Source organism: Natator depressus, chromosome 20 (genome assembly GCF_965152275.1).
Source record: "Natator depressus isolate rNatDep1 chromosome 20, rNatDep2.hap1, whole genome shotgun sequence".
Taxonomy (NCBI): domain Eukaryota; kingdom Metazoa; phylum Chordata; order Testudines; family Cheloniidae; genus Natator; species Natator depressus.
In genome coordinates, this window is record NC_134253.1 from 19,122,994 (window position 1) to 19,150,934 (window position 27,941).

The 27,941-nt window shown below is 56.8% G+C and overlaps 1 pseudogene; it reads right to left on the reverse strand.

The window, feature by feature from the left end:
• Positions 1–8,459: 8,459 nt before the first annotated feature.
• Positions 8,460–27,894, reverse strand: LOC141974869 (ultra-long-chain fatty acid omega-hydroxylase-like; annotated as a pseudogene).
• Between the last annotated feature and the right edge of the window lie 47 nt (positions 27,895–27,941).

Consider the following 27,941-nt stretch of genomic DNA (forward strand, 5'->3'; position numbering starts at 1 on the left):
CAGGGAGAGGCCAGTTAAGGCCACCCAGGCCGTGTGTTGCCTGGGGCAGATGAGGAAGGATGTCCAAGAAGGGTGCCAGTCCCTAGAGAGGAGGGGGTGATAAGACAGACTCACTCATTCCCTCCAAGAGGGACAACCCCCCCCCCCGCACCCCTACCCCCCCCCCAATTCCATCAGAGTAGCAAAAGCCAGTGCTGCCCCTGCAACCTCTCCTGCCAATGCTGTCCTGCCCCAGCACCCCATGCGGGCGCAGACCCTGGGCTGAAATGGCTCCAGCAGGACATTCTCGCTGCACACCAGGACCTCACCAGGAACTCGCTTGCTGCAGCTTGGAAAAACAGGCAGGGCAGGCAAAGTGGTAATACACAGGGGCAGCTTAACCTTCTCTGGCCAAGGCAGAGCTCTGTGGTCTCAGGGAAAGGGGACGCCAACAGAGCCCTGGCCGGCCAGGGAACACATGGGAAAGGCTGTTGGAGGGCCAGGGCCAGCACCAGTCCCCTAGGGAGGGCCGTTCACCCAGGAGTAACCTGGCTCCAATGCTGGATGCGTGTGCTCAGGCCAGCTACTATTCAGGGTGAGAGAAGAATGAGGGGGGATTTGATAGCTGCTTTCAACTACCTGAAAGGGGGTTCCAAAGAGGATGGCTCTAGACTGTTCTCAATGGTAGCAGATGACAGAACGAGGAGTAATGGTCTCAAGTTGCAATGGGGGAGGTTTAGATTGGATATTAGGAAAAACTTTTTCACTAAGAGGGTGGTGAAACACTGGAATGCGTTACCTAGGGAGGTGGTAGAATCTCCTTCCTTAGAGGTTTTTAAGGTCAGGCTTGACAAAGCCCTGGCTGGGATGATTTAACTGGGAATTGGTCCTGCTTCGAGCAGGGGGTTGGACTAGATGACCTTCTGGGGTCCCTTCCAACCCTGATATTCTATGATTCTATGATTCTATGATAAGGAGTTCTCCCAGAGGCTGTTGCAAAGCTGGGCTCATAGCTCCGGTCCTGTGGATTGGTGACAGAGACCTGTGCCATATGCTCTGCAATAGGCAGCAGAAAACCAAATGGAGGAATTGCAAAATGGTGTAAGGTCAAGATCATTGAATGGGCTGCCCCAGTTGTGTGTACCCCAAAGAGTGATGGCAGCAGAAGAATTTGTGGGGACTATAACATCACCATAAACTCCGGGCTGAAAGTGGCCCAATATCCAATTGCTAAACTACAAGATTTATTTGCAGAACTGGCAGCAGGAGTGATGTTTCCCAGGCTAGACTTGTCTCAAGCCTACCAGCAGGGCGTGCTGGAACCCGATCAAAAAATATCTGACCTTGAAGCCACATAAGGGGCCATTGGGTGTGAAAGCTGACCTTATGATCCCCTTGCGGGGAGCTAGTGCACCTGCTGTGTATCGAAGAGTAACGGTCAGGCACGGCAGGGGGTGAATGGTGAGGACGGTTATTTTGATGACCTATTGATAACAGAGGAATTCAGAAGGGATAGAGGAGGTTCTACAGAGATTGTTAACTCTAATGCTATATTTTTGCAAAGATAAGTGTTTCAAAATCAGGTTACTCACTTGGAGCATTGTGGAGGTGGCGAAGGGTAAACCCGTTAAAAGAGAAGCCACTGAGAATGCACCAGTAGCACAGAATGTCTTGGACCTTAGATTGTTTCTGGCCCCGTTAAACTGCTATGGAAGGCTACTTCCAAATGGAGCCACATTAAGCAGTCCGATGTCCGCGCTGTTATGGACAAATATGAAGCCAGTTTGGACAGAAAAGGAAAACAAGGGTTTTGAGGCCGCAAAAAAGAATCGGAGTCATTCCAGGCTCCTGGAACATTTCAGTCCGGGATCCCCTAGCACTGGTCTGTGAGTGAGGCCTCGTCTGTAGGCGCTGGGGCTGCCACTGCACACACTGGTGAAGATGGGAGTGAAAACCCCAGAGCATTCACTCCAGAATGTTCTCAAAGGCTGAGAGAAACTATTCACAGATAGAAAAAGAGGCTTTCGGCACCATTTTGGGGGTAATGAAACTCCATGAGGACCTGTTTCGACAAATGTTTGCCCTCATCACTGATCATAAACCCTAGGCCCAGAGGCAGGGGTTCCACTGATAGAGGCAGCTGAGCGTCAGAGATGGGCTGAGGTCTCGGCTGCCTATCGTAGGGTGTGCATCATACCCCATCAGAGGCGCTGTCCCATGTGTGTCTTTACACAGGGAAGCAGAGAGGAAAACCCTGTGTGTACAGTCTCTTGGCTCACCGCCCTATTACAGCTAAGGAAATTGCTCTGGAAACAACCCCAGACCCCGCTTTAGTTAAGGTGATGCACTAAGCACTTTCAGGGTGGCCAAATCACACAATCAAAGAGCAACCTGGCCCTTGCTATTTCAGGAAAGTGGAGTTATCCATGGACAATGGTCGTTTGCCATGGCGCCCATTAGTGATAATACCCGAAAGCTTACAGAAAAGGCTGCTAGTGGAATTACATGAGCAGCACCAAGGGGTGGTAATAACGAAAGGGGAGGTGTGACATAGAGACTCCTTGGCAAAGGGTCCCCTGTTCTTTGCACACATCTCTCACCTCTGACCTGACAAACTCTCTACGCCAACCAGGACTTGCAGGATATTGCTCCATAAACAGTAACGTATAAGGTATCTACAGAAAGCTCAGAACTTGTCAAGATTCATACTCATTACAAGACATACATATGTACAGGTAATATTTAAGGAATAATGTATTAATATTGACAGCATGCTTTATAAACGTGGAGTAAAAGTCAGTCACCAGGGGATAATATGTCTCAGTGACGGCCTGTTTAAGCAGGAGAGAGTTGTACCTGCCCTGGTTGGCCAGTGATGTAATGCAAGGCTCAGTTGTCCAGCCTTGCTCCATCCCAAGACTATCCATGGAAAACCATCAGAGAGAACTGCAAGTAATCAAAACCTCTTGGAGGTAAAGAAAGGAACTTTACAACAGACAGGGGATCACCCAGACTAGGAATAGAGACTGTGAAGCTGGCAGACCAGGTGCCAGCTCATGTCAAGGCCCCTAGGCCTCAACTGAACCCTAACAAAGACATAGCTGGAACCAGTCTGGCTCGCCTGGGTGTTAGTGTTGTTAAACCAGGTATTAGGTTTGTGACACAGGGCCAGAAAGGGTTACACAACTAGCAGGCTGGTTGACCCAGATTCAACCTTTAAAGACATAGTAGTAGATAATGATTGTGTTTTTTGTCTGTTTACATATTGTTAGAGTTTGACAATGTAAGCAAATGGTTCCTGTCTATCGCTGGATTCTGTTAATTCAGAGATCAAAAGGAAATGTTAACATTTAGATGAATTGTGAATGTAGTAATATCATCGTCCTTATTTCTCTTTGAAGGTTGTGGTAAACTACCTGTAAATGGCTGAAGATGGGCAGTTGCCTTATGTTAATCCATGTAGCTAATTATCGGTGATGCTTAGGAAATAGGAGGTCTCCTTCAAAGCTGGGATAATTGCCTATTGTTCACCCAAGGACTGCACGCTGTCAAGAGGCTGCTAGAAAACTATAAAAAGAACTCTAGGGCCCTGATCCTATCATCTCTGATCTGCTTAAGCTTCATCAGGGGAAGTTTGAGTCACAAGAATGAGGTCTCCAGTCCCACCTGAATCACCCTGATATTGGACATTGGACTGCCACACATGGACTAATTCTGAAAGTACTTTTTTCAACTCTAAAGCTCACCATCTCTACTATGAAACTGATCTAAGAACTCTATTCATATCTGTATGTGTAATGATCTCTACCCGATACTCTCTCCTTTCTTTTTTAATAAATTTTAGTTTAGTTGATAAGAATCGGCTGTAAGCGTGGATTTAGGTAAGATCTGAAATATTCATTAACTTGGTGGGTAATGTGTCCGATCCTTTGGGACTGGTAGAACTTTTTATATAATTAACTAAGATTTTCAGTAATCCTCATCATATTTGACTTGGCTGTCTGGGTGGGAGCTGAAGGCTGGGTTGCTATAAGGGAACTGTATTTCTGGCTTCTGGGTAACCAGTAAGGTATTGGGGAAGCTGTTTTGTTGCTGGCTTGGTGAATCTAAGTATTAGAATAACTGCCACTTTAATGTATTCTGAGAAGGTCTCTGTCTAAAAGATCTCTGGCTGTGCTATGCAGGACAGACTGACTGAGCACAGTGGTTCCTTCTGGCCTTGAAATCTATGACTCTATAACCCATTAGATCCCATTCCCCTCCCAGAGCCAGAAATAGAACCCAGGAGTCCTGCCGCCCAGCCATTGGCTGTGACCACTGTCTCTCCTCCCCAAGACAGAGGCAAAACCCAAGACTCCTGAGCCCCAATATCCTGCTGCTGTCTAGTAAATAGCTGTGTAACCCATCATCAAAGTGAGTGCCACCCCACACCCCAGTAGGCTCACATGGGCGGGGCCAGGGGCTAATCCCTGGCCCTTTTGCCCAGGCAGCATAGCTGGGGCTGGGCTCCTACCCACATGGTTTAGAAGCAGCTACACACAGGATTTCTGTTATTCTGGTTTTATTTTTCAGCCACTGGGTTATTTTAGCACCACCCCATTGGCCGGTTCAAATGCCTGGAGCTGCCGGTCCTGGTGCGCTGGGCAACCAGGACCAAGGTTCCCTGCTGCAGATGGCGTTACTCCATATGGATGCTGCTGTCACACCCAGCAGGCAGAGAAGACGAGGGGTGTGACGTTATTGACATGAACTGTGACAGTATAGATCATTGTTGCAACCAAGGTCCTATAGTTGCACCAAATCTTGTACAGAGGTCTAGTAAGGTGTCTATGAAAGGGTTGTAAGTTGCTGGTTATGATTATGCTGTCTGTATGTGTGTATCATTTTTGTATTTGAAGTTATGAATATTGGCTATGTACTTGTATCTCAATGTGTTTGATTCTAAGTAGCATCAGTGAAGCATTCAGTTGGCTTCTTGAGAAAGGACTGTTCTGCGTAAGTGTCCAATCAGGAAACACTTAACTGACAATGGACCTTGGGAGACTCCAATCCACATCTGAGGAGCCTTCCTGGGAACGTTCAAGGTAGCATGTGAGCAATGGCTGCTGGCGGCAAACTGAGTCATGCATGGACATGTACTTGCCCACATGACTCCAAACTCCATCTTGTTGCTGTGATTTTCCACAGAAAGAACAAATGGGTCCTTCCACATGGCAGAGGATATAAAAGGCCCTGGAAACCCCTCCATTTTGTCTTCAGTCCTGCTTCTGACCTCTGGAGGAACTGTGCTTGAACCTGAAGCTCTGAACAAAGGACCGAACAACCCATCCAAGCTGGGATGTTTGTAGTCCAGAGACTTGATTGGTTTAAATCAGCAGTAATCCCATCAAGCCTGAACTAAGAACTTTGCAATTGTTGTATGTATTTGATTCCATTTGACCAATTTTAACTCTCATCTATATTTCTTTCTTTTTATGAATAAACCTTTAGATTTTAGATTCTAAAGGATTGGCAACAGTGTGATTTGTGGGTAAGATCTGACTGGTACATTGACCTGGGTCCGGGGCTTGGCCCTTTGGGATCGGGAGAACCTTTTTCCTGTTACTGGGGTATTGGTTTTTATAACCATTCATCCCCATAAGGAGCGGTGCTGGTGGTAATACTGGGAAACTGGAGTGTCTGACTTCTGGTTAGCCAGTGGGATAAAACTGAAGTCCTCTCCGTTTGGCTGGTTTCGTGGGCCTTAGTAGTAAAGGACCCCCAGCCTTGGGCTGTGACTGCCCTGCTCTAAGCAATTTGTCCTGAATTGATACTCTCTGTAGTGTCCCGTCAAAGGCTGCTTTCTTACAAGGGGGTGGTGATAACACACAGAACTGGGCACTGAGACCTGGGCCCTTGCTGCCCCTCGCCCCGCTCAGTTGCCCAGAGTTTCCCTGCCAGTGACTGGGCGCTAGCCTAGGGGTCACAGCAGGCAGAGGTGGGTTAAAATTTATTGAGGCCCTGGGCACAAAGAACATTTGGGCCCCCACCCCATTAAAACACAAATGTATCAAAATGTATTAATACAAAGACTCCATTCACTCTTTACACAACGCATTATTAATGAAGCAAACCAGTCCATGATGTCTAAATAAACTACTCAATTTTTCCACATAGAAAATGAATACGGCTAGATATCACTACACAAAGGTGTTCACTGCGACTTTGGACAACACCGATGTTACAAGAATCAGTCGTTCACAGGTCAACAAGCAGTTCTTTCATCTCCCCCAATTTTCTTAAGCCTGACCGTTACGCAGGGGCCCCTCGCCAGCGGCAGTGACTCTTGCTGGTGGCCACTCTGACACTTGTTCCTAAAATACTTACTTAATTAACTTTAAGAAAAAAACAAACAAATATGCACATACACACACGTCCAAATCAGTGTAATTTATTTACGTAGGGTTTGGGGTTTTTTTGCAGACTGAATAATAAAAATAAAGTACAGTTTTCTCTATTCTTTACTGGCCCTAAACAGAATAGAAACGCAAACAAACGTGCTTTGCATGTTCTTGTCTTTTTTGTTGTAGTTTCTTTTGCTTTTTTGGTTGCTTTCGTTATTTTTAGCCTTGCGAGCTAGTAAATCTGCTGCCGTGAAAAGTGATACTTGTATGTTAATATCACTTTTCACAGCCTCCCAGCTAGCTACTAAGTCTGCTGTGAAAAGTGACATTACCAAACATACAAATATCACTTTTCACAGCACTTACACAGCCCTGGCAAGCCCGGAGACAAATTAAACCCTGGATGGGGAGATGGATATGGAAGCAGTGGGGGCCCAGGGCACTGGGTGGAATGAATAGGGAGCTGGTGGAGGCAATGTGGGACTGTGGGGGTGGGAGTGGCAGCAGGGGCCAGAGTTGATGGTGGAGAGGGGGGAGCTGGGGGCCTGCACCTGCTGCTGCATGGCCAGGAGCCAGAGCCAGAGAGCCCAAAAACCCGGGGCTGGAGGAGGCAGAGTGGGCTTGGGCAAAGGGGGGGTTGGTGAGCCTGGGGCTGGCGCTTGCTGCCTCACAGCTGGGGACCAGAGCCAGAAGACCCATGGCCAGATCCTGGGGCCTGAAGCCCTGTGGCCAAGGAATGGAGCACGCGGTTGAAGTCTGGGGCTCGAGGAGGCAGCAGGGACTGGGGAGATGGCGGGGGGGGGGGGGGGTGGGCCTGGGGCTGGAGCCTGCCGCCATGTGGCCGGGGGACAGAACCCAAAGCTCAGTGGCCAGATCCTGAAACCCCGAGGCCAGATCCCAAAGCCTCGTGGCCTCGACCCTGCAGCAGGGGCCTTGGACTTCGCCATGCTCCGGAACCAACTTAGAAATATCATGAAACCAACTGTCCCCCAGCTCCAGGTCCATCTGCCCCAGCGGCCACATATGGCCCCCTGCTCGCTCTCTCAACCATTGTTTGTCTCTGAGCCATGAGTTCCCTGTGGGAGGGAGTGGGTCCCTGCTGGGTCTGCAGCCAGCCCTCCCGGGCACGGTCTGGCGATAAACACACACACAATGGGGAATTGTATGTGTGTGTGAGTAACAAAGGCTTCCCTGCCCCAACTCCCCCAGGTGACTGCAGGCAGCAGGTTGCGATTGCTGGGCAGCTGCCCCCTGGATCGCTAGCCCACCCCAAAGCCACCTACAGCAGAGTGAGAAATGGCCTTTGCCAGCGCTCACCTGGGCCACTGGGGGCCCCTCAGGAAGATCGGCCAGAGCACTGAGCCACCTGCCCGCAGGCCTCTCAGCTGTTCATGCCCCAGGCCAGGCAGGTGGATTGATGAGTGCAGGAGTCGGGGGAGCAGGACAGAGCAGGAGGGAAGATGCCTACCCTCCGGGGAAGAGGAGTGAGAGACAGACCAGACCCTCAGCTCCAGACAGCAGCATCGGGGCACAGGTGGGCTGGCGAGAAAGCAGGGGCTGATCCACTAACAAGCCCATAGCATTTAGGGTTATTGACCACGTCTTCTTAGATGCCCCACCATAAGTATGTGGCACTTCACCCCCCAACTGCATTTACCCTCATCCCCTGTGGGCAGGGCCATTAGCCCCATTGCACTGATGGGAGTTGAGGGCCAGAGGCTGAGTGACTTTCCCAAGGCCACACAGGGAGCCTGTGGTAGAGCGGGGAATTGAACATGGGTCTCCCACATCCTAGACTAGTGGCCAGACAGCTTGGCACCCTGCCTCTGGCCAGTGGGAGCAGGGAACGCAGGCCAAGTGGTCGCCCAGGCTGTGAGCGGGCAGGGCCGGGAGCCAGGCTGCTTGGCTCCATTTCTAGCTCTGACATTGAGTCACCAGGTGGCCGTGGGCATCCAGCGGGGCTGGGGAGAGGCACTTGTCACCCTGCCTCCCAGGGGCAGGTAGGGGAGGGCTAAGCAGCTGGTGTCTGAAAGGAGCCTGCAGCACCTGAGGGGCCCCATGCCTGGACCCACAGCGCCTCCTTTGGTACAGAGGGCTGGTCTAGATTAGAGGAGAGAGCTGGCCCCACCATGATCCCCACCTGGTCCTCCACTCAGCAGGCCCCTGAGCTGTGCGGAGCAGGCTGGATCCCCGCAGCGGGCCGGAGTGCACGGCCCTAGGAGCGCGGTGCGGGGGGCCGGCTCTCACGGCTGGGCCCCAGCGGCTCCAGGTGCAGCCACAGCCCATTCTCGCTGCGCAGGATCAGCTCGGGCTTGCGCCGCACAGGCCTGCTCTCGTCCAGCCGCAGGGCGAAGCGCAGCAGGGTCAGCGCCAGCACCACCTTCATCTCTGCCATGGCGAAGTTCTGCCCGATGCAGTTCCTGCGAGAAAGCCAGGGGTGTCAGCCGGTGCTCTTCGCCTGGAAACCACACCCCATGTGAGGGCAGGGATGGGGGAGCAGGGACAGACAGACACCCCAAAGCCCACTGCCTGCAGGGACAGACAGATGCTGAGGGGAGCCCACCCCCCTGTGGGAGAAGGGACAGATCCTCAGCAATAACAGCTGACCCCAACACTGACCAGAGGCCACCTCCTGCGTATCCCACAATTCTTCACTGCAGCCAGGGAGCCGCTTGCTGGTGGGCAGCTGGGGTTGGGGGAGGGGGCAGTTCGTGCGGCGAGGGGCTCTGAGCCCGGCAGGCAGGTTACCTGGGTCCAGCAGAGAAGGGCATGAAGGCCAGTGGGGGCTGGTTCTTGGAGTTCTCTGGGTCGAAGCGGTGTGGGTTATAGACCTGGAGCAGCAACCACAAGGCACGGTGAGGGGAGCGAGGGTGAAGGGTGGGGTGTGGGGCTGGTCCCTGAGCCAAGGGGGAGCAAAGGCAGCCCCTCTCCGGGTGCAGCTTGGGCACCAGGCTCCCCAGGAGTGAGCTTCCGACTGGGGCCATGTGCTGGCAGCGGGGATGGTTCTGCCTCCACCCAGCACTCAGTGACCCAGCCCCACCCAGTGTGAACGGGGGTGCAACCCTCACTCCCCTCTAGGCGAGCTGGGGGGGGGAGGAGGAGCTTCCTCTCTGGGGAGGGTCACTGGGAATAGGAAGCTGCTACTTTGATGGCACTTCAGCACCCCCTAGTGCCACGCTGGGGCATTGGGTCAGCAATGACTCCGAGGGGACAGTGCCCCTACCAAGCCCCGCAATCCCACTCTCTGCAGCACAGCGCCCCCTGGTGCCACGCTGAAGGTGGCCGTGGGGTGGAGTAGAGCCAAAGGGGCAGAACAGAGTGACCAGTGGTACCTAGGGCTCCGGCCAGACAGCAGGATTGTGATGTGTCCCATAGATACTGATCAGACAGACGTTCCCTGCCAGAGAGGAAACTGCCTCATTAGAGAGAGGAAAGGGAGAAGGAGGGGAGGGGTTGTGCGCCACAGGGGTTATGGGCCCAGTTCCGGTGCCATGCCCCTGGCTGGGGGGCAGGGAAGAAGGCTGGTACCTTTGGGTAGGACACGTCCGTCAGGCAGTTTGATGTCCTCGGTGCAGCGCCGGGACACAGCCGTGACGGGCGGGTGCAGGCGCAGACTCTCCTTGATGCACATGGTGGAGAAGGGCATCTGGGACAGGTCCTCCCTGCAGAGAGCAGAGCTTAGCGCTGGCCCCAGAGGTGGATGCATGAGGGGCCCAGTGTGAGCCCATGAGCCAGACAATGGGGCTGGGACAGACTCGCATAGGCATGTAGCTGGCACTGTGGGGACAAACAACACTGTGATGAGGGGGGGGAGCATGCACATCTGAGTGGCAGGGTCCTTGGGCATCCAGGGCGGGACATGCAAAACCCAGAGCAGCAGGGCCCTCGGGCACTGGGGAGCAGCCTAGGCCCATCTTGCAGGGGAAGCCCTCCAGCTTGTGGGGCTGGCAGAAGTGAAGGGACCCCAGTGCTAGGCATAGACTGGTGGGGAGGGGAGGGCAGCAGCTGGGCTAACCCTCACAGGTGGGGTGGGGGCTGTGCTGGAACTAAAGGGTGTGGAAGTGGGGGTACTGGGGGTCAGCACTGCACTGGACAGTGCCAGCACTGCAGCTGAAGCAGCCATCTCACCATTCAACCTCCTCCGATTCCTTGTCCCGCATTAAGTCCTTGATCTCCTCCCGGCAGCGCTCCTGGTACTCGGGGTGACAGGCCAGGTTATACAGCACCCAGGAGAGGCCGCTGGCTGTGGTGTCGTGGCCTGCAGAGAGAGGCCAGCGCAGCGTGAGAGCCGCGGGGGCAGAGAGGGACCGTGGAGAGTCCGGGGCTGGAGGGACCCTCCCCCTGCCAGCACCTCCTCCGGGGCCTTCCTCACCATGACTCTCTGGCAGCGCCAGCTGGGAACTCCAGGCCCCTCGTGCCTGCGGGGCAAATGGGGTGACTCTGAGCATCTGTCTCCACTACCACCACCTCCTCCGTTGCTGGGACTGTCTGGCAGTGCCCAGGGGCAGATCTGTCTTAGCCCCATTTCACAGAAAGGCACACCCAGGTCACTCAGAGCCAGGGACTGAACCCAGCTCTCCTGCCCTCCCCCCAGAGCCATGTCATCTGCGGAGGCCCCATCCTCCCACATGAGGCTGTGAGGTCAGCAGGAGAGCCCCCCACCTCCTCTCCAGGGGGGCTCCTCACCCTCAAACATGAAGGTGTCGGCCTCAGCTGCAATGTCCTCGTCTGACAGGTCCTGGCCGTCCTCATCCTGCACAAAGCACACACTGCTGGACGGGTAACCTGGCTCCCCGTGACTCAGGGACCCCAGCCCCACCGGCCCACGCCTCCCCCATTTCAGATCCTGGGAGGATGGGACATCTTGGGGTGGAGTGAGCTTGGCCATCTTCCCTCCACCCAGCCCGGGGAAAGAGGCAGTCCCTGCCCTACCCCACAGCCCCAGGCCCCAAGGTGGGCTCCCCCCTTCCCCCATGCCCAGCCTGGCTCTGGTGTTAGAGCTCCCCAGAGGTGCCAGCCCCATGTCGCCAAGTGCAGTTCATATCGCTCCACGCTGAGCATGCTGGGAAGGCAGCTCTGGCTGGGCCGCCCCAGAGAGCTGGGCCGGGGGGCAAGTCCTGGTGTGACAGACATCACACAGCACCTTCCACCTGGCTCCCCAGGACTCTCTGGCAGTGCCAAATGGGAACTCCAGGCCCTGCCCTGGACGTCAACGAACCCCCATGCTCCCGAGGGCATGATCTCCTGCTGTGTCCCCTTGGCCAATCGCAGGACATCCGTGACCTCCCCCCACCCCCATGGGGCAGGCCCCCCCATGTCCCCTTGGCCAATCGCAGGACATCCGTGACTTCCCCCCACCCCCATGGGGCAGGCCCCCCCACCATGTTACGTTGGCCAGGAGCAGGATGTCAATGAAGTCCACCGTCCTGCCCTGCTTGGATTTGAGCCAGGCCTCCCTGCCCAGGCGGCTCAGGGCCTGGTGGCGCCGCTGCACCACGTCGGCCGTGAAGCGGTGCACGGTGTCGCAGGCGCGCCGGAAGCGCCGCCCGTCGGGTGACAGGCGGTACAGGAAGTCGCAGTGCAGGAGCAGGCGGTGCTGGCGTCGCACCACCAGGGAGCTGAGCTCCAGGATGGCTGCAATGTAGTCACTGGGTGTCCTGCAACACAACAGGCCAGCATGTTCCTGACAGGCCGGGGCGGGGGCGCCCTGATCAGAGCTGGGGGATCCCCGTGGGCTGGGCCTCGCCACAGAGCGATGGCGTGATCTCCCAGCCACGGGATCTCCGGGCCAGCCGGCGGGGAAGGGACCAAGCTTGGGTGCCTCTGACTGCTGCTGCGGCTCAGCCAATGTGGGACGGTGACAAATGACCAGAAAGGGTTAAGCATCCTGCAGGACAAATGACTCAGATTGAACCCTTAAAAACATATGGGGAGATTACGTTTGTGGTTTTGGGTATTTACGTACATATTAGTAGAGGTCAACAATGTAATCAAACAGTCCTTGTCCATGCTGTATTCGGTTAATTCAGAGATCAAAAGAACATCAATGAACTGTAAACGCAGGATATCGTCGCTGTATTCCTCTCTCTTTGAAATGTATAGCCAATCATCTGCGACTGGTGGAAAAACCGGCAACTGCCTTGTGTTACTTCGTGTAGCTAATTACCGGTGATGGACCTACTTCAAAGTCGCCCCGATTGCCTTTTGTTGGCCTAAGGACTCCGGCCTGTCAAAGAAGGCCTGGAGTTGTATAAAAGACCCTTGGGTCCTGATCCTGTTTATCTCAGATCTGCTTGAGGCTTCACACAGGGGAAGCCTAAGCCACAAGGACTGAGATCCCAGTTCTGACTGGACCGCCCTGAATATAAACACTTGACTATAACCAATGGACTATTTCTGAAAGAACTCTTTGCCTCTACAAAGCTCTCCATCTCGGCTATAAATCTGAACCTCAAGAATTATACTCATGTCTGTAAGTGCACCAGTGCAGTAAAACAGGTACAAGCTGCCGACGAGGGCCCTGCAGTACATGTATAAACTGGGGGCAGGAGGGTTCTGGGGTGATGGGACTGAGGTGAGGAGCTTCCTGGCAGCGAGAGGCATGCAACAGCAGGATCATCCCCCAAGAGAGTCACAGCACAGCCATGCCGACCCCACAGGCGTTAGCAGACAGACCTGCGAGTGCAAGCACCAAGCACCAGCCTCCGCGCAGTGAGCTGAAGGAGCTCCACCCCCAGTGCTGACCAGGGCCTGGCGCAGCCACTATAGCAACCCCCCAATGCCTCCAGACACCCCACTGGAGAGCCCCTGCCCAGGCCTGCAGTAACACCCTCCCCTCCCTGGGATCTCCAGTTCAGGGACCCATTCCGTGAATCTGGCCAGGCTCACTGGGGCCAGGCCAGGAAGGGAGGGAGGGAGGGACCCTGCAGCCCATTCTCCCCACTCTGACCTCCCCCAGTGAGGGGGCTCCCACCCTCGGGTCAGCGCGGGGCCCTGCTGGGGGAGCTGCTCCCGCGTCACTCACTCCTGGCAGTTGCTGTTGTAGCCGAAGACGCATTTCTGCAAACTGTCCAGGGCCATGAGGCTGATCTGACCAAACATGTCCAGGGAGGTGGAGCCTGACGCCACCAGCCGGCGCCACTTGGCCTGTGGGGGAACAGTGCCCGTGAGAGCCGCCCCCGAGCAGCTGCCTGCAGGGACAGCACTGCGGAGCCCAGTGCCCATGCAATGCGGGTCAGCCAGCGTCAGAGACAGGCAAACAGACAGGGGAGGAGGCTAGTGGACTGGTGCAGTGACAGGGCTGGGCATGTGGTGGGGGCAGGTGAAAGAGCAGTGGGCAGGCGGGTGGGTGGGCAGGGTATTGGTGCAGTATATGCTTGGGGGGCGGTGCAGGGCCAGAGGCACAGTGTAGTGATGGTACAGCATATTGCATAGGGTGTGGGGGAGGCATGGGGAGGGCAGGCTGCTGGTTCCACATATGCCAAGGGAGGAAGGCACTAGTGCAGTGTGTGCCAAGGGGGGAGGGTCACGGGCAGGCTGGGGGTGGCAGGGTGCCAGGGCAGTGTGTGCCATGGGGGCAGGGTCATGGGCAGGCTGGGGTTTGCAGGGTGCCAGGGCAGTGTGTGCCGTGGGGGGGAGGGTCCCAGGCAGGCTGGCAGGTGCCAGGGTAGCATGTGCCATGGGGGGGAGGGTCCCAGGCAGGCTGGCAGGTGCCAGGGCACTGTGTGCTATTGGGGGGAGAGTACACGGGCAGGCTGGGGGGTGGCATGGTGCCAGGGCAGTGTGTGCCATGGGGGGAGGGTCACGGGCAGGCTGGGGGTGGCAGGGCAGCATGTGCCATTGGGGGGAGGGTCACGGGCAGGCTGTTGAAGGGTGCCAGGGCAGTGTGTGCCGTGGGGGGGAGGGTCCCAGGCAGGCTGGCAGATGCCAAGGTAGCATATGCCTTGGGGGGGAGGGTCCCAGGCAGGCTGGCAGGTGCCAGGGCAGTGTGTGCCATTGGGGGGAGGGTACACGGGCAGGCTGGGGGGTGGCATGGTGCCAGGGCACTGTGTGCCGTGGGGGGGGAGGGTCCCGGGCAGGCTGGGATTTGAAGGGTGCCAGGGCAGTGTGTGCCGTGGGGGGGGGAGGGTCCCGGGCAGGCTGGCGGGTGCCAGGGCAGTGTGTGCCGTGGGGGGGGGAGGGTCCCGGGCAGGCTGGCGGGTGCCAGGGCAGTGTGTGCCGTGGGCGGGGGAGGGTCCTGGGCAGGCTGGCGGGTGCCAGGGCAGTGTGCGCCGTGGGAGGGGCCAGAGGCACAGGCATGGATTTGGTGCCATGACAGGAGGGGGTTACTCACATGCATGATGTCAGTGCTCTGGCTGAAGATCTTCACGTAGGGCTTCAGGATGTCGAAGTGGAAGGCTGGCGTCAGCATGCGCCGGTGCCGCACCCATTTCGGACCATTGCTCAGCAGCAAACCGTCCCCTGAGATGACAGGCACTCAGCTCAGAGCCCTGGCAGAGATCCCGCAGTCCAGGCCCCCTCCAGCCTGCTGGGTCTCAGCCAGCTGGGGTGCTCAGCGAGAATCAACCTCCCTGGTGCATGTTGGGCAGGCACGAGAGTGCGTGCACGTGTGCAATGCATGCATGGGTGGGGGTGTGAGTGAAGCATATGTGTGTGTGTTTGTGGGGGCACATGTGGGCATGAACATGCAGGTGCATGCGTGTGTGTACGTGCAGGTGCATGGTGGTATGTGCATAGAGGTACGTGCGCACGTGAAGGCGTGTGTGTGTGATCCTGGGCACACCCATGTGCTGGTGCTCACGGCTATGGCACGAGTAGCTCCAGCTCCACACTGACATAAGAATGGACAGACTGGATCAGCCCAATGGTCCATCCAGCCCAGTGTCCTGTCTGCCAACAGTGGCCATATCCCTCCTTTGTCGTCTCTTTTCCAAGCTGAAAAATCTTTCCTCATATGGAACCTGTTCCATACCCCTAATCATTTTTGTTGCCCTTTTATGAACCTTTTCCACGTCCAATATATCTTTTTTGAGATGGCGCAACCACACTTGCATGCAGTATTCAAGATGTGGGGGTACCATGCATTTATATAGAGACAATATGATATTTTTCTGCATTAGTATCTCTCCCTTTTCTAATGGTTCCCAACATTCAGTTCGCTTCTCTGACTGCCGCAGCACATTGTGTGAATGTTTTCAGATAACTATCCACAATGACTCCAAGATCTCTTTCTTGAGTGGTAACAGCTGATTCAGGCCCCATCATTATTTATGTATAGTTGGGATTATGTTTTCCAATGTGCGTTACTTTGCATTTATCAAGCATTGAATTTCATCTGCCATTTTGTTGCCCAGTCACCCAGTTTGGAGAGATCCTTTTGAAACTCTTTGCAGTCTGCTTTGGACTTATCCTGAGTGGTTTTGTATCATCTGTAAATTCTGTCACCTGTTTACCCACTTTTCCAGATCATTTATGAATATGTTGAATGGGACTGGTCCCAGTACAGATCCCTGGGGGACACCACTATTACCTCTCTCCATTCTGAAAACTGACCATTTATTCCCACCCTTTGTTTCCAGTCTTTTAACCAGTTACTGATCCAGAAAGGACCTTCCCTCTTATCCCACGATAGCTTACTTTGCTTAAGAGCCTTTGGTGTAGGAACTTGGTGAGCCATCCCCCTTCCCTTGGTCAGTCAGGGACTGCGATGAGGTAATGCTCACCTGACGCTGAAGGGTCAGGGTGGGGGGGCATAGCCAAGAGGGAAGAAAGAACATGATAAAAGGGAGAGATGTTTGCCATGGTCTTCTTCTCTCTTCCACCTCCATCTACAGACCTCACCAAGCCACTGAAGCGCTGATCAAAGGGGAGAGCCTGGCTGAAGGACAACCAGCTAGCCTGTGGTGAGAAGCATCTAAATTTGTAAGGACACTAAAAGTGTTAAGATCAGCTTAGAATGAGTTTTGCTTTCATTTCATTTGACCAAATCCGACTTGTTTTGCTTTGACTTATAAATCACTTAAATCTATCTTTGTAGTCAATAAATCTCTTTGTTTATTCTACCTGACGCAGTGCATTTGGTTTGAAGTGTGTCAGAGACTCCCCTTGGGAGAACAAGCCTGGTAAATATCAATTTCTTTGTTAAATTGATGAAGTCTCATAAGCTTGCAGCGGACATAACTGGACACTGCAAGACGGAGGTTCCTAGGGTTGTGTCTGGAACCAGAGATATTGGCTAGTGTCACTCGGTTGCACAGACCAAGGAGCAGCTTACATGCCAGGGGCTGTGCGTGAACAGCCCCGGAGTGGGGGTTGTCACAGCAGAGCAGGGTAAGGCTGGCTCCCAGAGTCAAGGATTGGAGTGACCTAGCTGATCATCGGTCCAGATAACACCAGAGGGGAACATCACACCCTCCATTCCCCACAAGCCCCTCCCCTGGGGTTCGGGCCCCATGACACCAAGCACAGCAGATCCAAGCCCAGAAGAAAGGGCACTCACCCAGCCAGGGCTTCAGGAAGCCGTAGAACAGGTAGTCCTTGGGTGCGATGGCAACTGTGGGGGAGACCAGAGACGGGCAGGCCCAGGGGTTAGTGCCGAGACACACATGGCTCGGGGGTGCAGAGATGCGGCACATCTGGGGTTTAGTGCTGAGACACACACACACGGCAGAGTGGAACAGAGATGGGCGCAGCCCGGTGTTAGTGCTCAGACACACACGGCACGGGGGGCGGTAATGGGGTGCACCCTGGCGTTAGCGCTCACACACACATACACGGCATAGGACACAGGGAAGGAGTGCAGGACTACTGTTATCGGAGCCCCGGCTGGAGCTGCAGCACCTACGGGCCCCCTTTTGGTCTGGAAAGGGGCAGCTGCAGGAATGTGGGTCTGTCCAGTGCCCGCCTGCTCCACAGGCTGTTTCCTAAGGAGCCTTGGCGCATCGCCCTGTGAAAGCAGCCCCCATCAGACAAGGCAGAACCCTGCTGGACACCCTGCTCCAGGCTCCACCCTAGCAGCCAGGAGGGCGGCTGCTGGGGCAACAGGACAGGCTCAGTGAACAGCGTGAAGGAGCCACACGACAGGGACCAGGCGCTGAGCCACCAGGCCCCTCACACAGAGCAGGCTCTGCTCTGAGCGAGTGGAGGACACGGGGGGCAAGCAGCATCCGCAGCCTGGGCCGGGCCTGCAGCGCGACAGAGACTCCTCCTGGGGCAGTGCCTGTGACCCACGGACCGCGTGAGCTTGGCAGTCACGTGGGGCCTTCACAATAGAGAGCTTGGCATCTTTAAAACTCCCTTATTAGCTGTATTCCCTGGCTCTGTGAGCAGAGTGGGGATCCTGTGGCTACAGCAGGGTCTGGAGGGGGCTGGGAGCCAGGACTCCTGGGTTCTATTCCTGTCTCTTACATGGACATGCTGTGTGAGTCCCCTGCCCCCTCTGTACCTCAGTGACTCCCTACCTCGCAGGGCTGTGCGAATGGCTGGCACTCGCGTGGGTGGCACGGGAGACGGGCAAAGGTGGCTTGGCAGGCCCAGCTCCCTGAGACTGAGCTGGCCACAGCTGCTCCTCTCCCTGGGTCAGCCAGAGAGAACAGGGGCAGAAACTGCCCCCTCTGCACCACTAGCCCCAGGACCACCCCCTCTCTGCACCATTCTCCAGATTCCCCCACCCCCAACATCCCACTAGCCTCACGGCCATGCACCCCCACAACAGTATCAGCCTCACACTCTCTGCTGCTCCCCATAGGCCCCCCCAAGAACATCGGCCATTTGGTCCTTATGACTCCCCCTGACCTGTTTCTCCCCCGGACCACCTCCCTCATTGTCCCCTTCATCCCACAACCCTGCCGTGCCCCCTTTGGGACCATGGACTGAGCTGATGAAGGGCGTAAGATGTCCCTGAGCCAGCTGTTTGCTATCAGATCCCCCACTCGCCTATCACCAGCCAGGGATGCCGGCAGGGCTTCAATGAACCTTTGCTCCCATGGGTCACTGGCCCAGAGGCTGACAGCAGCTCCTGCTGGGCTTCAGCCAGCGGGATGTGCTCCTCTCAGGATGCTAAGGGATGGCTACAGCCTCTGCCCTAACTCCTCTGGGGCCAGGGGGACTCACTAAGGACCCTGGGTTGGCAGCACCCAGCCAGACAAGCAGCCCAATGAACAGCCACCTGCCGAGCTGAGCTTGGCCCAAGACCCGATACCTTCCCCCAGCCCCGACAGCCAAACAGCTTCCTCCTCAGCCACGTGGAGGAGGGCTGGTCTCAGCAGCCAGTCCTCCTGGCCGGGGGCTTTTCTAGGGAGCAGCTGCCCTCTCACCACTGGGCCCATGTCCCCAGAGGTCCCGTCATGGCGGGTGCAGCACACGTAACATCGAGAGCTCCAGGCGCCTGCTGGGAATCCAACCCTCCTGAGCCCCAGGACAGACAGAGAGACAGACAGGCACACAAACTCCTGGCGCTGGGGCCACCCTCACTACCTGACTCCAGCAACACAGGTTTAACGGCCTCTGGGTGGAAGAGCCGGAGAATGGGAAACCAGGGCCCAAACCACCAAAGGCAGGAGTGGCTGTAGCGCCCGACGAGCTCATCTACGCACTGCATCCCCTCCTCCGTGTTCTGACCCTACAACGAGGAGCCATGGGTTAGCCACGGGCCAGCTGGGACTCCGGCCACGTCTCCGGCCAGGGTGACATGCTGGGCCCAGCGCCCGACTCAACCCACTGCAGGAGCGGCAGCTCCCCAACAGAATCACTGCTGCCTGCTCTCAGAGCGCCTCTGGCTTCATTTCTAATGGGGGAGGGGGGGCTGCCCTCACCTGGCAGTCGGTTGGATGGGGCCACTTGGGGCTCCCTGTGTTATTGCAAACACGGCTCCCAGCCATTCTCCGTGCAGAGGTGAACCCGGGGGCTCAGTGGGCAGCGAGCATGAGCCCTCAGCCCCGGCATGAACTGGCTACATGCATTCACACAGCCCCAGCACTGCATCCCCGCCCTGCGCTTCTCTGCTATCCAGCTGAGCTGAGCAGGAGACTGAGGGCTCCTGAGCCCCGAAGCACCTCTGTCCTGGCCCCGTGACATCCAACTCTGCTCCAGGGAGCAACGCTCATTGCTCAGACCCAGCTGCTGGCTTTGAGGACTAAAGCCAGACCTCCCCTCTCTGTGTCCTGCCAAGCCCGCCTGGCACTGGGGGAGGGAGCTGGACTCTGTTCCCGCTGCTGCATCAGCAACGGGATTGTTTACATAGTTCCCGCACACTGCACTGGGTTCCTGGGCACAGCGAGTCATGCAAAGGGCTGGCGGGGTGGGGCTGGATGCTAGGCTGGCGGGGAGGGGCAGCATTTCTATTTGTTGCTTTAGCTCTGGACTCAGGGCCCTGGTGAAACTTCCAGAGTCACTTCTCAACCACCCTGCAGGGCAGCAGTTCAGGGATGAGCAAACAAGCCCCAGCGTAGCTCCACGTGCCCTTGGCCCTGCGGGCCCAGCCGCCACTTGGAGCAGGGCTAATTGGGAAGAGTGGCAGCAGTACGTTAACGGGGACAGAGATGTCCCCTCCGCAAGGGGGCAGAAGAGGCTGGAGCAGGAGCCCCCAGGCCAGGGAGCACCGACCAGGCTGGGGGCTGGATTCCTTCGGAGTCTGGCTTCAGCTCATCGCTCGTCCCCCTGCAGCGCACAGCTCTAGCAACTCGCTCACCAGAGAGGGGCCTGCGCTGGCGGTGCTGGGGGGCCCAGCTGCACAGAACCCTCACCCTCTGCTGCACCCACTGGCTCCTCTCAGCCCCGGGGGTGACTGGCGCTACAAGAGACACCAGAGCACTGGGCAACTGGCCCTGGCCGGGGCCACTCTCCCTGGCCGGCAGGGAGGGGACAGGGCCAGCACGAGCTCCCCACGTCACTGATCATTGCTGGCCTTCACTCCCTTGCCTCTGGAGTGTGTGCATGTCTCCCCTCTCCCCCGCAGGGGCCCCAGCTGCTCCTGCAAGACCACTGATGACACAGGTCCCCAGTGGGGAGGTGGCTCTGCTTGCTGCCCCTGAGGAATTCAGCCAGGCAGTGCCCCTTGGCCCTGCTGCCCAGTCTGTCCCGAGCCATCACCCTGCCCGGGCTGGAGGGGTCTTGGCTGTGCAGCAGCTCCTGCTGGGTGCTGCCTTAGGCCTGCCCTGCATGGCTGGGTCTCTCCTGCTGCTGTTCCCAGGAGCCACAGGCACTGTGCTGCTGGAGCCGAGAGCCTCAGTCCCCCCTATGGACCTTTGGCTCTCCATGCCGGAGACAGCCAGTCCGCGTGCCCTGTGCCCAGGAGAGGAGCCGATCGTGCTCAGTGGCCTGGATGGGGTGAGGGACAGTCCATGGCTCTCCGGCAGCACCAGGGGCGGCTATGCTGCAGGGGCGCCACTCCCCCGCTTGCAAAGGTGCCAGGGAATAGCTCGCAGGCTGCAGCACCTGGAGCCGTTCTGCCTGCTCCTGCACTCCTCGCCCACACCCCAGTGGGACTCTGCCCATCCCCTTATGGCAGCCTTCTGGGTGCCCCTGGATCCAGAGAGTGGCAGGGGCTGGGCTGGACTCCCCAAAGCAGCAAATGACACAATCTCTCAAGAGCCAGACAGGAACTGGTACAAACTAGGACACAAGGTAGACCCCCCCCCCCCAAACACCTGGCCCCCGCAGCTACATGGCCCCATTTTATTCCCCTGCCTCCCTGCACAGAGCACGTTGACGGCCTTTGCCCAGGGTGAGCTGGTGCAGACAGTGGCCTGCAGCAAGAGCAGTCACATCAAGGGAGCTGGAGGAGCTGGACTAAGTCAGCCTATACTCCAGGGCGGATCCAGAACCGCCCGGGGGGAAAAAGGGGATTCTGTAGAGCTGCGCAGCCCAGCCTGTCCGACAGGGTTTCCATTGCAGCACGGCCCCAGAGACAGGCTGAAGCTTCCTGGGGCTGCCTGGGCAGAGCTGTCCCACAACGGAGCAGGGAGGCAATAGCCCCTCCCTCCAATGTGCCCCCACCTCAAATAGCACAGCGACAGCTGGGGAGGGGTCTGGGAGGAGCCACCAGAACACCTCAAGCTCTGGGAAACCTGCCTCTCTGGGGGAGGCTACAGGAGCCCAATGGATTTAATTTCTTCAAGAGCAGGAAAAGAGGTGCCTAGATCCCAGCTACCAGCCCCTCCATGGGCAGGGATGCCTGGCAGCAGACGGCTCTGCCATCCAGCAGACAGCGGCAGAGTCAGATCCAGCAGGAACGAACTCAGACTGGCAACACAGTGCAAGTGTTTAACAGGGAGGGGATCGAGCCCTGGGAACAGCTGGCCCAGGGACACAGGGGCTTTGCCATCCCTGGGAGTCTTTACACGGAGATGGGCTGTCATAGAATCATAGAATATCAGGGTTGGAAGGGACCTCAGGAGGTCATCTAGTCCAACCCCCTGCTCAAAGCAGGACCAATCCCCAATCAAATCATCCCAGCCAAGGCTTTGTCAAGCCTGACCTTAAAAACTTCCAAGGAAGGAGATTCTACCACCTCCCTAGGTAACGCATTCCAGTGTTTCACCACCCTCCTAGTGAAAAAGTTTTTCCTAATATCCAACCTAAACCTCCCCCACTGCAACTTGAGACCATTACTCCTTGTCCTGTCATCTTCTACCACTGAGAATAGTCTAGAACCATCCTCTCTGGAACCACCTCTCAGGTAGTTGAAAGCAGCTATCAAATCCCCCCTCATTCTTCTCTTCTGCAGACTAAACAATCCCAGTTCCCTCAGCCTCTCCTCATAAGTCATGTGTTCCAGACCCCTAATCATTTTTGTTGCCCTTCGCTGGACTCTCTCCAATTTATCCACATCCTTCTTGTAGTGTGGGGCCCAAAACTGGACACAGTACTCCAGATGAGGCCTCACCAATGTCGAATAGAGGGGAACGATCACGTCCCTCGATCTGCTCGCTATGTCCCTACTTATACATCCCAAAATGCCATTGGCCTTCTTGGCAACAAGGGCACACTGCTGACTCATATCCAGCTTCTCGTCCACTGTCACCCCTAGGTCCTTTTCCACAGAACTGCTGCCTAGCCATTCGGTCCCTAGTCTGTAGCTGTGCATTGGGTTCTTCCGTCCTAAGTGCAGGACCCTGCACTTATCCTTATTGAACCTCATCAGGTTTCTTTTGGCCCAATCCTCCAATTTGTCTAGGTCCCTCTGTATCGTATCTACCAGTCCTCCCAGTTTAGTATCATCCGCAAATTTGCTGAGAGGGCAATCCACACCATCCTCCAGATCATTTATGAAGATATTGAACAAAACCGGCCCCAGGACCGACCCCTGGGGCACTCCACTTGACACCGGCTGCCAACTAGACATGGAGCCATTGATCACTACCCGTTGAGCCCGACAATCTAGCCAACTTGCTACCCACCTTATAGTACATTCATCCAGCCCATACTTCTTTAACTTGCTGACAAGAATACTGTGGGAGACCGTGTCAAAAGCTTTGCTAAAGTCAAGAAACAATACATCCACTGCTTTCCCTTCATCCACAGAATCAGTAATCTCATCATAGAAGGCGATTAGATTAGTCAGGTATGACCTTCCCTTGGTGAATCCATGCTGACTGTTCCTGATCACTTTCCTCTCGTGTAAGTGCTTCAGGATTGATTCCTTGAGGACCTGCTCCATGATTTTTCCGGGGACTGAGGTGAGGCTAACTGGCCTGTAGTTCCCAGAATCCTCCTTCTTCCCTTTTTTAAAGATTGGCACTACATTAGCCTTTTTCCAGTCATTTGGGACTTCCCCCGTTCGCCACGAGTTTTCAAAGATAATGTCCCTTTGCAACGCTCCCTCCAGCACAGCCAGGAGCTCGGGGCTGGCTGAAGGGAGCTCTGGGGAGGGTCTCTGCCTTGTGTGAAACTGGCAGTCAGATTAGAGGAGCAGAATGGTCCCTCCTGGCCTGACCCACCCTGCATTCAGCTCTGGGCCCCCTGGACAGTAACTCAATCCCAGGGGTCAAGGCCAGAAGAGGCTGCTGGGCCCACACAGTGCAGAACGCAGGGGAGAGCAGCCAAGGTGGCAGGGAAGGATTGGTTCACCCGGGCAGAGGAGCGAGTCAGTTGAGCCAAGGGGCCTGCACTGATTATGTATGAGAACACGAGGGTTGTAACCCATGGGGCTGGGGGGTTGACCTGGAGCAGAGGGAAACCCAGGCTGGACAGTGCGGACCCTGGGGAGCTATTGCAGGGAGACGGCCATTAGCTCCCCAGGCGGATTGTCCCCTCTGGTGCCTTCCCCAGGGCTCTGGTCGGGCTGCTCTGCAGGGTCTCAGGTGACTGGCTCCCAGCCCTGCCCTGGGGAAGTCAGGAAAGCCTTCATACCACCATGATGTCACACTGGGGGTAAGGGCCTGGCTGGGAGCCCTGTCCCTTGGGATGTTCACAGCTAGCCTGGCCAGGGCCCTGGAGAACAGATTGCTGGGGCCAGTCCTGCTTAGGTTCCGAGGTCACGGGCTAGAGGGGCCCAGCTGGTGTTTCCCATCTCTGGCCCCACAAGTTGTGTCTATAGTGCATGTAGACACCCGTGACCTGCCCATGTCAGCTGACTCGGACTCAGGGCTGTAAATCTGAGATATAGACATTTGGGCTCAACTGGAGCCCAAGATCTGGGACCCCACAGGGAGGAGGTCCCAGAGGCCAGGCTCCAGCTGGAATATCTACACTGCAGGGTAACAGCCCCACAGTCTGAGCCCGAGCCAGCTACAGGTGTCTATGTGCTGTACGGACATACCCTCAGAGCCTCACCACCACCCCCAGAAGTCAGCGTACCTGAGGCTGTTGTGATCGGCTTGAGGAAATCAGGGTGCACCAGGCACAGGACTGGCAGGAAGGGCCCCATCCATGTCACAAAGGCCTGGGAGAATGTAGCCACTGTTTGGGACACCAGGCTCAGCCCCTCCTCACCAGGTATGAACTGCAGGAGGGACGGGGCAGAGTTAATATAGGAGGGACCCAATCTTACCCGGGACTCCTGAGCAAGTCAGTGCATGCCAGGCAGGGGCAGAATCGGATCCTGTGATCAGAGGCAGGACTGCCGTGGGCAATGCCTCACCAAGTGTATCTGTCAAGACCCTCACTCCTGCCCAGTGCTCACATCCCATCCATCTTGGGGGATGCTCCCCGGAGCAGGCAATACATTTCCGAGACTGCCCCTCTCCCCAGGGACCTACACACTGACCCGACCCCTAGTGTCAGGGACCCTCTGACACCAACCCTATCTCCCCTCACTGCGCTGGTGGCTGCTCTGAGGCCAAACATGCCTCACTCCAAGCAGCCAGTTGGGTCCCCTAGGTCCCTCTGTGCTCTGAGGGGCAGAGTTCCTGCAATGCCCGATGTCACAGCACATGGTGATTGGCTATGCCCTTGCCAAAGCTACCCCAGGTGGGGCCATCCTGCCAGGGGCTTTATAACCCTCCCTGCTCCACAGCAAAGGCGGCCGAACAGGCCCAGGGGCCACTTACCACCAATGCAGGCAGAGCCATTGGGGTGCAGCTGGCTGGCAGGGGTGTCACGGGGCTGGGCCAGGGAGCATGGCAGGGGCCAGTGGTGAGCAGAGATGCTTCTATGGATTGGTTCCCTTAGAGCCCCTGCCACTGGGCAAGTGTCTGGGCACCAGCACCCAGAGACACCCACCAGGGCACATCCCACGCTGAGCCTGGGGCCCTGCCTGGAGAATGTGGCATTTGAGTGCAGGGCACTGAGTGGTTAGGGGGCCATTTGCACCCCTGTCTCACTCTGCATGTGGGCCGGCATCCCACCTGCCCCATCCAGTGCCAGAGATGGATCCCAGGGCCCTGCCGTATCGGGGGTGCATCAGAGCCAGCAACCATAGGAAGGGCCCCACCCACAGCAGGATGGGGAGCAGCAGTGTGGCCAATGCCTCTGCCTCCAGCTCAGGCCCGCCTTGTTGGGTCAGGAAGTCTGACTGAGTTCAGACGCTGCTCACTCTGGTGCCAGACAGGGCGTGTGCTGAGAACCTGGTGGAGCTGTCCCAGGACCCTCGTCTCCTACCCCTGCTCGGTCCCAACCCCATTCCCATGTGTCATGCAGCTGCAGTGAGCACGGCGCCCTGAGCAACCTGCCATGCCATGCTCCCCTTGCCAGCACCAGCTGGGGCCAAAGCCCTTCACCTGGGAGAGAGGGAGAGGCTTGAACCAGCAGGGTCACCTGCCCCCAGCCCTCTCAGGGGCTATTCTACCAGCCCCTCCCTTGGGGTGGGCAAGGGTGGCTCCTCCCAGCAGGGGTCAAGCCACGTGTCAGTGGCAACAAGGAGTAAGAGGGGAGAGAAGACACTCACCCCCTTCTCGCCCCCACGGGACATGACACCTACCGTCCCCAAGTGTCCCAGCAGCCAGTTGAGACGTGGGGGCTCCGGGAAGCAGCGCAGCCGCTGGCAGGTCACATAGTAGCGGTGCCAGGATCTCCCAAGTTGCAGGAGGGTGCGGAAGAGCAGGGCCAGCAGAGCAAGGAGCAGGGCGGAGACGGTGTAGGCGCAGAAGGGGGTCCGCTCCATGCTCAGCAGCTCCAGCACCCAGTCCGTGAGCAGTAGCATCCTGTGGGGAAAGACCGGGCTGTAACCGCGGGTGAACTGCCACTGGGTTCCTTTGTTACAAGCTGTATGTACGTTACTGAGCTGCTGAGAGGTAGATACGCTGGAGGGTAGGGAAGGGTCCAGAGTGACCTAGACAAATTGGAGGATTGGGCCAAAGGAAATCTGATGAGGTTCAACAAGGACAAGTGCAGAGTCCTGCACTTAGGAAGGAGGAATCCCATGCATCGCTACAGGCTAGGGAACCAACTGGCTAAGCAGCAGTTCTGCAGAAAAGGACCTGGGGATTACAGTGGATGAGAAGCTGGATATGAGTCAGCAGTGTGCCCTTGTTGCCAAGAAGGCCAACGGCATATTGGTAGGAGCACTGCCAGCAGGTGCATTAGTAGAAGCACTGCCAGCAGATCGAGGGAAGTGATTATTCCCCTCTATTCGGCACTGGTGAGGCCACACCTGGAGTACTGCATCCAGTTTTGGGCCCCCCACCTCAGAAAGGATGTGGACAAATTTGAGAGAGTCCAGCGGCGGGCAATGAAAATGATTAGAGGGCTGGGGCACCTGACTTACGTGGAGAGGCTGAGGGAACTGGGCTTGTTTAGTCTGCAGAAGAGAAGAGTGAGGGGGGTTTTGATAGCAGCCTTCAACTACCCGAAGGGGGATTCCAAAGAGGATGGAGCTCGGCTGTTCTCAGTGGTAGCAGATGACAGAACAAGAAGCAATGGTCTCAAGTTGCAGTGGGGGAGGTCTAGGTTGGATATTAAGAAACACTATTTCACTAAGGGGGGTGGTAAAGCACTGGAATGGGTTCTCTAGGGAGATGGTGGAATCTCCATCCTTCAAGGTTTTTAAGGCCCAGCTTGACAAAGCCTTGGCTGGGATGATTTAGTTGGGGTTGGTCCTGCTTTGAGCAGGGGGTTGGACTAGATGACCTCCTGAGGTCTCTTCCAACCCTAATCTTCTATGATTTTGTGTGTGAGCCAGGAGAGAACCCAGCCCCCTTAGCCAGCCAATAACCCTTCCTGCTCCTAACCCCCCACGCTCCCCCACACAGCCAATAGCTCTTTCTGCTCCCCAGAGGCAGCGTGTGTGTGTGTGTGTGGGGGGTCACACAGGGTCACATGTCCCCCTCTCCCCCAAGACTTCTACCAGGGCTTATATCCACCGGAGCCAACTGGCTCTTCCCCAGGGCACAGGCTGGGGCTGGCTGGTGTATGAGACTCGCTGCCAACTTCTCCCCCTCCTCACACAGGCCTGGGCTCTGCAAAACTGCCGTGAGCTTCCCCTGGGCGGGCAGGGCAAGGTACTTGGCAGCAGGGCGCTGGCTCCCTCGACCATGCTGCAGAGTGGCTAGTGCTTGCACCTCTTCCCGGCTCCTGCTCCCTCCGCATACAGCTGGCTCTAGCCCTCCGTGCCCAGCACCTCCCTGGCACAGCTAGCTCCTTTCCTGCCCTTCCCCCTGCACAGAGATGGCTCAGGGCTGCCGCACAGAGCTGGACCTTGCCCCAGCTGCCTGCAGGCTCAGGGCGGTTCCCGCCCAGCTAGAGCCTCTCCCGGACCCTCCTGCACACAGCTGGCTCCAAGCTTTTACTCCCGGCGCCTCCAGCTCCTGCCCGTCTCCCCCCATCACACAGCTGGGGCTGGGCTCTCCTGGGGGGCACAACGGCCACTCCCCACCTGTCTACCTACCACAAAGCCGGTCTTCCCCAGGCCCTGGCTTCCTTACCTGCCAGAGCTCCCTGGACACCAGCTGCAGCAGCCTTTCCCTTGGGTCCTACAGCCTGACAAGTCTGGTGCAGCCAAGGAGGGACTTCCCCGTCGCGGTGGGCTGTAACCTCAAGCAGCTGCCTGCAAGACCGGTCCCCAGCTGAGACTCCATAGCACGGCGTGCAAAGCCGCTCCGGAAACCAAAACGCCTTTGTCTCCGGCGCGCCTGCCCCGAGCCCCGCTGCGTGCCCCAGAGCCTTTGCATCGCTCCGCGCCCTCAACAGTTATGGGGCACCTCT